Raw genomic sequence first — 10,148 nt, forward strand, 5'->3', positions numbered from 1 at the left:
CTGAGGGACTGAATCACTAATCACAATAAAATAACTAGGGCTTTACAATGATGGAGAAATGTTGGGATGAAAGGGGTTAAATCTTCTTAGAAGTCGGAGAGGGTGCACGGAGGGACATTTCAAAATGCCGAAGTCTATTCCTATTAAATCAGATGTATTGAATTCTCCATGTGGTCTATTAAATGGCACTAAATTGAATATAACAGGCTTTTTAAAATTCAATATTGGTGCTCAATTTATTCCTAAAATATCAAAGGGAACGCAAAAAGGCCCTCATTTCGTGGAATGACCCGAAAACAGTGGAGACTCTTGAATACACTCCCCTGGAAGTACTGCATACTGAAGCTTGTGCAGTGGGTCGTCTTTTATGTGTCTCGATCTGTCCATCTTTGCGTTATGGTCATTGTATAGCAGGAAAGATATGACTGTACATTTCCATTCATGATGTGTGTAAATGTTTTCCATATTCAATAAAGTAATCAATGTTCTTCAAAGTTGTAATCAATAGTACTACTCTTTGAACTGAATTGTGTTTTTATATTGTTCATCCCATTGGCAGTTTGTCTGATTTTCACAGGGATCTAATGTAGGTCTGTAATAGTTTTCAGTGTTCATTTTGAAGTTAGTTTACTTGCAAAACTATGTACTACAGCAGAGCAGGACTAGAACACGTTCGATATGTTTCTTGATCTCTGGATGAGAAGGAGACAATCGCTGCCCCGGGATATCAACTGTGAAAAGGTTACACTTCACAACCGATTTACTCCCTGGAAACACTCCCTTTTCCATGGTTACTGTGGTAGAGGGACTACACTGGAGGAGTGGTGTGCTGGTCATGCAGGAGTGTGGGCAGTTGAGAATGGTGTGTGTGACCGAGGTGGCACATGACCCTTCTGCTCAGTGCAGCAGACAACACACATGCCACCAACAGCTGTGTGTGTGTGGCACGACAGTATGGTGCAACATTCATCGGTTAGCTGACAGAGAGGTCCTTCTCGGTTCTCTCTCCTTTCACGGACTTCCTGAACTGACTGAATCAGAACAAGTGGAAGGTCCCTCCTGGTTGCCTTTAAGCACTGGTCTCAGGTCAGGGAGTTGATAAAGTCTGAATCAAAACAAGTGGAAGGTGCCTCCTGGTTGCCTTTAACACTGGTCTCAGGTCAGGGAGTTGATAAAGCGTCTCAGAGTAGGACGGCTCATCTAGGATCAGGTCCCATGTCAACTCATTACCATCGACTTGACTCATAATGGTTCATTTGGGGTGAGTTTAATCTGATCCTAGGTCTGCACTATATCTGTGTTTTATAAACCTACCTCTTGTTTATAGCTCTTTTTACAAACACAAAATAATGACCTCTATCTCAAATCAGTCCAGGAGTTAATTTCATTGATAACACGTCTAGGGTGACAAGCAAGCAAGGAGAAACTTCCTGTCAGGAACTTCCTGTCACATCTAGGTTGACAGGCAAGCAAGGAGGAACTTCCTGTCACGTCTAGGGTGACAGGCCAGAAAGGAGGAACCAGATTCTAGATGAAGATCCTATATTGACTACTGTTGGTAACACTGTTATATAACCTATAGATGGTAACACTGAGTTATATAACCTATAGATGGTAACACTGAGTTATATAACCTATAGATGGTAACACTTATATAACCTATAGATGGTAACACTGAGTTATATAACCTATAGATGGTAACACTGAGTTATATAACCTATAGATGGTAACACTGAGTTATATAACCTATAGATGGTAACACTTATATAACCTATAGATGGTAACACTGAGTTATATAACCTATAGATGGTAACACTGAGTTATATAACCTATAGATGGTAACACTGAGTTATATAACCTATAGATGGTAACACTGAGTTATATAACCTATAGATGGTAACACTTATATAACATATAGATGGTAACACTGAGTTATATAACCTATAGATGGTAACACTTATATAACATATAGATGGTAACACTGAGTTATATAACCTATAGATGGTAACACTGAGTTATATAACCTATAGATGGTAACACTGCGTTATATAACCTATAGATGGTAACACTGAGTTATATAACCTATAGATGGTAACACTGAGTTATATAACCTATAGATGGTAACACTGTTATATAACCTATAGAGGGTAACACTGTTATATAACCTATAGATGGTAACACTGAGTTATATAACCTATAGAGGGTAACACTGAGTTATATAACCTATAGAGGGTAACACTGAGTTATATAACCTATAGATGGTAACACTGTTATATAACCTATAGATGGTAACACTGAGTTATATAACCTATAGATGGTAACACTGTTATATAACCTATAGATGGTAACACTGAGTTATATAACCTATAGATGGTAACACTGAGTTATATAACCTATAGATGGTAAAACTGAGTTATATAACCTATAGATGGTAACACTGAGTTATATAACCTATAGATGGTAACACTGAGTTATATAACCTATAGATGGTAACACTGAGTTATATAACCTATAGATGGTAACACTGAGTTATATAACCTATAGATGATAACACTGAGTTATATAACCTATAGATGGTAACACTGAGTTATATAACCTCTAGATGGTAACATTATCTTCTGATCTTGTGTGAAGATAATGTTCTATACACTGATCTTTACAGGAAACCTACTGATCCTAACAGTTTGTTGAGGGCTGATAGTTGTCACCCGCTTCCCTTGAAAATAGTTTGCCCTACAGCCAATTCTGTGGAATCGAAAGAATTTGCAAAAAAACTCTCATATTTCGATAGAAATATGGCTGAGACGCAAAGATAATTCAAGGAGAGGGGGTACAAAAAATGACAGATTAATGCTGTCAATGAAAAAAATTCTAAACAAAACGAGACATGACCTTTGTCAAGGTCAGTCTCGTAAAAAGAAGCATTATTGTGTTCTAACTACCCGCTAATTCAAAACGTTCTGAACAAATTAAGGGAATCGTTCACAAACATTGGCACATTCTAAGATGTGGTCCTTCTGTAGCTCAGTTGGTAGAGCATGGCGCTTGTAATGCCAGGGTAGTGGGTTCGATTCCCGGGACCACCCATACGTAGAACGTATGCACACATGACTGTAAGTCGCTTTGGATAAAAGCGTCTGCTAAATGGCATATATTATAAGATCCGATAACAGTATTGGTAATGTGTTTTCAGAACTTCCCTTGGTCGCGTTCTCGCGGGGCAGAAATCTCAGAGATCAATTGGTGAACTCTAATTTACCACCCCAAGATATCCCTGCACAACGTCTACTGGATGGAAACTACAAGTGTAATGGCTGTGCTCAAGGCAATGGCACTTATAAATGTAGATCCTTCATACAGGGAAACAGATCCCAATCAAAGGTGTTATCACGTGCTTCACTAAGGCAGTTATTTATCTTATAACTTGTCCTTGTGGTAAGAATGATGTGGGTTAAACAAAGCGAGATTTAAAAGTACTAATCTCAGAGCGTCGTAGCACCATTAGATGTAAAAACTCGATTTACCCAGATGCGGCCCTCTTTTCGGAAGCAAACCACTCGATTTCGTCTCTACGTTACATTGGCATCGAACATGTCGCCCTTCATGGAGAGGAGGTGACCTCGATCATTTATTCTGAAAACGAGAGGCTGCCTGGATCTTTAACTTAAAGACCCCTTGCTCCCTTCGGTCTCAACGTAGACTTAGATCTGGACGTGCAAGCCATTCTTGTGATTATTGTGATTTTGCCATTGTAAATGTGTGTACCGGTAGGTTTATGTAGCCAAATTGTATCTATGATCGTACGCTATCAATTTATGTTTTTTGTATGCTATTTTAATATATTAACCAATGATATCAGGCCACACCCGGCCATGATTACAGACACCTGTGTGTGTCTATTGACACTATATAAACGAGTCATCCAGCGGTGTTTGTCATTATACCCTGATGAAGACAGCTTGTCTGTCGAAACGTAGGACATTACATTATTGCATCTGGCCTCCTTGAATGTGTGGCTCCTTCATTTTTCAAACACTGAGTTATATGACCTCATATCCCCTAATCCCTGTTATCAGTCAATATAGATCAACCTGTACCTTCAATATCCCCTAATCCCTGTTATCAATCAATATAGATCAACCTGTACCTGTACCTGTATGGTCGATACAATCACTATGGTCGATATATTCACTATGCCTCACTATGGTCGATACAATCACTATGCCTCACTATGGTCGATATATTCACTATGCCTCACTATGGTCGATACAATCACTATGCCTCACTATGGTCGATATATTCACTATGCCTCACTATGGTCGATATATTCACTATGCCTCACTATGGTCACTACAATCACTATGCCTCACTATGGTCGATACAATCACTACGCCTCTTAGTGTGTCTCAGTTATTCTTTCTAAAAGCCCAACAGCAGCAGGTGTTGTGAGTTTACACTCAGCATACACAGACATATACACAGACACAGACACAGACATATACAGATATATACACAGTCAGATACACAGACACAGACACAGACACAGTCAGATACACAGACACAGACACAGACATATACACAGACACAGACACAGTCATATACACAGACACAATCATATACACAGTCATATACACAGTCATATACACAGACACAGTCATATACACAGACACAGACACAGACACAGTCATATACACAGTCATATACACAGACACAGTCATATACACAGTCATATACACAGACACAGTCATATACACAGACACAGTCATATACACAGTCATATACACAGTCATATACACAGACACAGTCATATACACAGACACAGACACAGACACAGTCATATACACAGTCATATACACAGACACAGTCATATACACAGACACAGACACAGACACAGTCATATACACAGTCATATACACAGACACAGTCATATACACAGACACAGACACAGTCATATACACAGTCATATACACAGACACAGTCATATACACAGAAACAGACACAGTCATATACACAGACACAGACATATACACAGACACAGTCATATACACAGACACAGACACAGTCATATACACAGACACAGTCATATACACAGACACATACACAGACATATACACAGTGTTGCTACTATGCTGTGTTGTCATGTTGTGTTGCTACCATGCTGTGTTGTCATGTTGTGTTGCTACCATGCTGTGTTGTCATGTTGTGTTGCTACCATGTTGTGTTGTCATGTTGTGTGGCTACCATGCTGTGTTGTCATGTTGTGTTGCTACCATGCTGTGTTGTTGTGTTGTGTTGTCATGTTGTGTTGCTACCATGCTGTGTTGTCATGTTGTGTTGCTACCATGTTGTGTTGTCATGTTGTGTGGCTACCATGCTGTGTTGTCATGTTGTGTTGCTACCATGCTGTGTTGTTGTGTTGCCATGTTGTGTTGCTACTATGCTGTGTTGTCATGTTGTGTTGCTACCATGCTGTGTTGTCATGTTGTGTTGCTACCATGTTGTGTTGTCATGTTGTGTGGCTACCATGCTGTGTTGTCATGTTGTGTTGCTACCATGCTGTGTTGTCATGTTGTGTTGCTACCATGCTGTGTTGTCATGTTGTGGTGCTACCATGCTGTGTTGTCATGTTGTGTTGCTACCATGCTGTGTTATGTGGTGTTGCTACCATGTTGTGTTGCTACCATGCTGTGTTGTTGTGTTGCTACCATGCTGTGTTGTTGTGTTGCTACCATGCTGTGTTGTCATGTTGTGTTACTACTATGCTGTGTTGTCATGTTGTGTTGCTACCATGCTGTGTTGTCATGTTGTGTTGCTACCATGCTGTGTTGTCATGTTGTGTTGCTACCATGCTGTGTTGTCATGTTGTGTTGCTACCATGCTGTGTTGTCATGTTGTGTTGCTACCATGCTGTGTTGTCATGTTGTGTTGCTACCATGCTGTGTTGCTACCATGCTGTGTTGTCGTGTGCTGCCATGCTATGTTGTTGTCTCAGGTCTCTCTGTATGTAGTGTTGTGGTGTCTCTCTTGTCCTGATGTGTGTTTTGTCCTATATTTATATTTTTAATCCCAGCCCCCGTCCCCGCAGGAGGACTTTTGTCTTCCGGTAGGCCGTCATTGTAAATAAAACATGTGTTCTTAACTGACTTGCCTAGTTAAATAAAATAAATAAAAAGACTGCAAAATGTTAATTTCCAGGAATGAGATGTTCCTGTTTGTCATGCTCTGTTGAGAAGGAGATGACATTCCTGTCTAAATGTCTGCTGTTGGACATGGTGCTCTGTCGTATTCAGAGCCTCAGGGAAGAGGAGGGACCCATTCTAATACTGTTACATCCTTCCTCCTTTCCTTCCTCTCTCCTTGATGATAGGGACATAGAGCCTCAGGGAAGAGGAGGGACCCATTCTAATACTGTTGGCATCCTTCCTCCTTTCCTTCCTCTCTCCTTGATGATAGGGACATGGAGCCTGAGGGAAGGGAAGAGGAGGGACCCATTCTAATACTGTTACATCCTTCCTCCTTTCCTTCCTCTCCTTGATGATAGGGACATAGAGCCTCAGGGAAGAGGAGGGACCCATTCTAATACTGTTACATCCTTCCTCCTTTCCTTCCTCTCCTTGATGATAGGGACATAGAGCCTCAGGGAAGAGGAGGGACCCATTCTAATACCGTTACATCCTTCCTCCTTTCCTTCCTCTCTCCTTGATGATAGGGACATAGAGCCTCAGGGAAGAGGAGGGATCCATTCTAATACTGTTGGCATCCTTCCTCCTTTCCTTCCTCTCTCCTTGATGATAGGGACATAGAGCCTCAGGGAAGAGGAGGGACCCATTCTAATACTGTTACATCCTTCCTCCTTTCCTTCCTCTCTCCTTGGTGATGGGGACATGGAGCCTGAGGGAAGGGAAGAGGAGGGACCCATTCTAATACTGTTGGCATCCTTCCTCCTTTCCTTCCTCTCTCCTTGATGATAGGGACATAGAGCCTCAGGGAAGAGGAGGGACCCATTCTAATACTGTAGGCATCCTTCCTCCTTTCCTTCCTCTCTCCTTGGTGATAGGGACATGGAGCCTGAGGGAAGGGAAGAGGAGGGACCCATTCTAATACTGTGGGCATCCTTCCTCCTTTCCTTCCTCTCTCCTTGATGATAGGGACATGGAGCCTGAGGGAAGGGAAGAGGAGGGACCAACAGCTCAGGACCCATTCTAATACTTTATGCATCCTTCCTCCTTTCCTTCCTCTCTCCTTGATGATAGGGACATGGAGCCTGAGGGAAGGGAAGAGGAGGGACCCATTCTAATACTTTATGCATCCTTCCTCCTTTCCTTCCTCTCTCCTTGATGATAGGGACATAGAGCCTGAGGGAAGGGAAGAGGAGGGACCAGTAGCAGCAGAAGTAGCAGCAGCACTGTAGCCTGGTCCCAGATCTGTTTGTGTGCTGTCTTGCCAACTCCTATGGTCATTGTCATGTAGGATTTGACAAGACAGTCAAACAGATCTGGGACCAGCAGATAATCATGCCCTGTTCTGTTCTAATACTGGTCAATAATCACTGACCTGTGGCTGGATAAGTGGAAGCTGGGTTAGGATTGCTTTGACTCTCACCAAATCATCCTTGCCAGATCAACGGGGAGTCTGGTGAGGAGAGGAGGAGGAGGAGAGGGGAATGGAAGGGGAGAGGAAGTGAGGACAGTGGGACGAGAGGAGGGTAAGGGAGGAGAGTGGGAGGAGGAGGAGAGGGGAGAAGGGAGGAAAGGATTCATGTTTTGAATCAAATTCACTCTGGAGTGTTTGTTCTGGATTTTGTCACAAAATGCCACCCTATTCCCTATGGGCCCTGGTCAAATGTAGTGCACTCTATAGGGAATACCAAATGCCACCCTATTCCCTATGGGCCCTGGTCAAATGTAGTGCACTCTATAGGGAATACCAAATGCCACCCTATTCCCTATGGGCCCTGGTCAAATGTAGTGCACTCTATAGGGAATACCAAATGCCACCCTATTCCCTATGGGCCCTGGTGGAAAGTAGTGCACTCTATAGGGAATACCAAATGCCACCCTATTCCCTATGGGCCCTGGTTAAATGTAGTGCACTCTATAGGGAATACCAAATGCCACCCTATTCCCTATGGGCCCTGGTCAAATGTAGTGCACTCTATAGGGAATACCAAATGCCACCCTATTCCCTATGGGCCCTGGTCAAATGTAGTGCACTCTATAGGGAATACCAAATGCCACCCTATTCCCTATGGGCCCTGGTCAAAAGTAGTGCACTAAATAGGGAAAAGGCTGCCATTTGGGACGCTACCTAGTCTCTGATGTATAGTGAACAAAATGTATAAACACAACATGGAACAATTTCAAAGATTTTACTGAGTTACAGTTCATATAAGGAAATCAGTCAATTGAAATAAATAAATTAGGCCCTAATGTTTGGATTTCACACGACTAGGCAGGGGCGTAGCCATGGGTGGTTCTTGGAGGGAATAGGCCCACCCACTTGGCAGCCAGGCCCACCCTCTGGGGACCCAGGCTGCACCAATCAGAATGATTTTTTTCCCCCCACGAAGGGCTTTACTACAGACAGAAATACTCCTAAAAATGTCAGGGATATTTTATTTCAGTTCGTGAAACATGGGACCAACACTTTACATGCTGCGTTGATATTTCCGACCAGTGTACATGTCCTTCCAAGCTGCAGGAGAGAGGCCCTTCTAATCCATTTATACATAGTAGTAGGGGGGAATGAGATGCTCTGGGAATCCGACAGGAGCTTTGTCAGTGACAATGGCCACTAGACTGGGCATCGATTAATATGGGCACTTTGACAGTGACAATGACCACTAGACTGCGCATCGGTTAATATGGGCACTTTGACAGTGACAATGGCCACTAGACTGGGCATCGATTAATATGGGCACTTTGACAGTGACAATGGCCACTAGACTGGGCATCGGTTAATATGGGCACTTTGACAGTGACAATGGCCACTAGACTGGGCATCGATTAATATGGGCACTTTGACAGTGACAATGGCCATTAGACTGCGCATCGGTTAATATGGGCACTTTGACAGTGACAATGGCCATTAGACTGCGCATCGGTTAATATGGGCACTTTGACAGTGACAATGGCCACAATGGCATCGGTTAATATGGGCAGACAGTGACAATGGCCACTAGACTGGGCATCGATTAATATGGGCACTTTGACAGTGACAATGGCCACTAGACTGGGCATCGGTTAATATGGGCACTTTGACAGTGACAATGGCCACTAGACTGGGCATCGGTTAATATGGGCACTTTGACAGTGACAATGGCCATTAGACTGGGCATCGGTTAATATGGGCACTTTGACAGTGACAATGGCCATTAGACTGCGCATCGGTTAATATGGGCACTTTGACAGTGACAATGGCCACTAGACTGGGCATCGGTTAATATGGGCACTTTGACAGTGGCCATTAGACTGCGCATCGGTTAATATGGGCACTTTGACAGTGACAATGGCCATTAGACTGCGCATCGGTTAATATGGGCACTTTGACAGTGACAATGGCCACTAGACTGGGCATCGGTTAATATGGGCACTTTGACAGTGACAATGGCCATTAGACTGGGCATCGGTTAATATGGGCACTTTGACAGTGACAATGGGCCATCGGTTTATGGGCACTTTGACAGTGACAATGGCCATTAGATCATTGGTTAATATGGGCACTTTGACAGTGACAATGGCCATTAGACTGCGCATTGGTTAATATGGGCACTTTGACAGTGACAATGGCCATTAGACTGCGCATCGGTTAATATGGGCACTTTGACAGTGACAATGGCCATTAGACTGCGCATCGGTTAATATGGGCACTTTGACAGTGACAATGGCCATTAGACTGCGCATCGGTTAATATGGGCACTTTGACAGTGACAATGGCCATTAGACTGCGCATCGGTTAATATGGGCACTTTGACAGTGACAATGGCCATTAGACTGCGCATCGGTTAATATGGGCACTTTGACAGTGACAATGGCCATTAGACTGCGCATCGGTTAATATGGGCACTTGGTTTTTGTTTTGAATTCATATTGTTCAGATGTAGCCTGTTATCGAATAGGGCCCTATGGTAAATATATGAAATAATGAGT

This window comes from Oncorhynchus gorbuscha, unplaced genomic scaffold (assembly GCF_021184085.1).
Source record: "Oncorhynchus gorbuscha isolate QuinsamMale2020 ecotype Even-year unplaced genomic scaffold, OgorEven_v1.0 Un_scaffold_4369, whole genome shotgun sequence".
In the NCBI taxonomy this organism is placed as follows: Eukaryota; Metazoa; Chordata; class Actinopteri; order Salmoniformes; family Salmonidae; genus Oncorhynchus; species Oncorhynchus gorbuscha.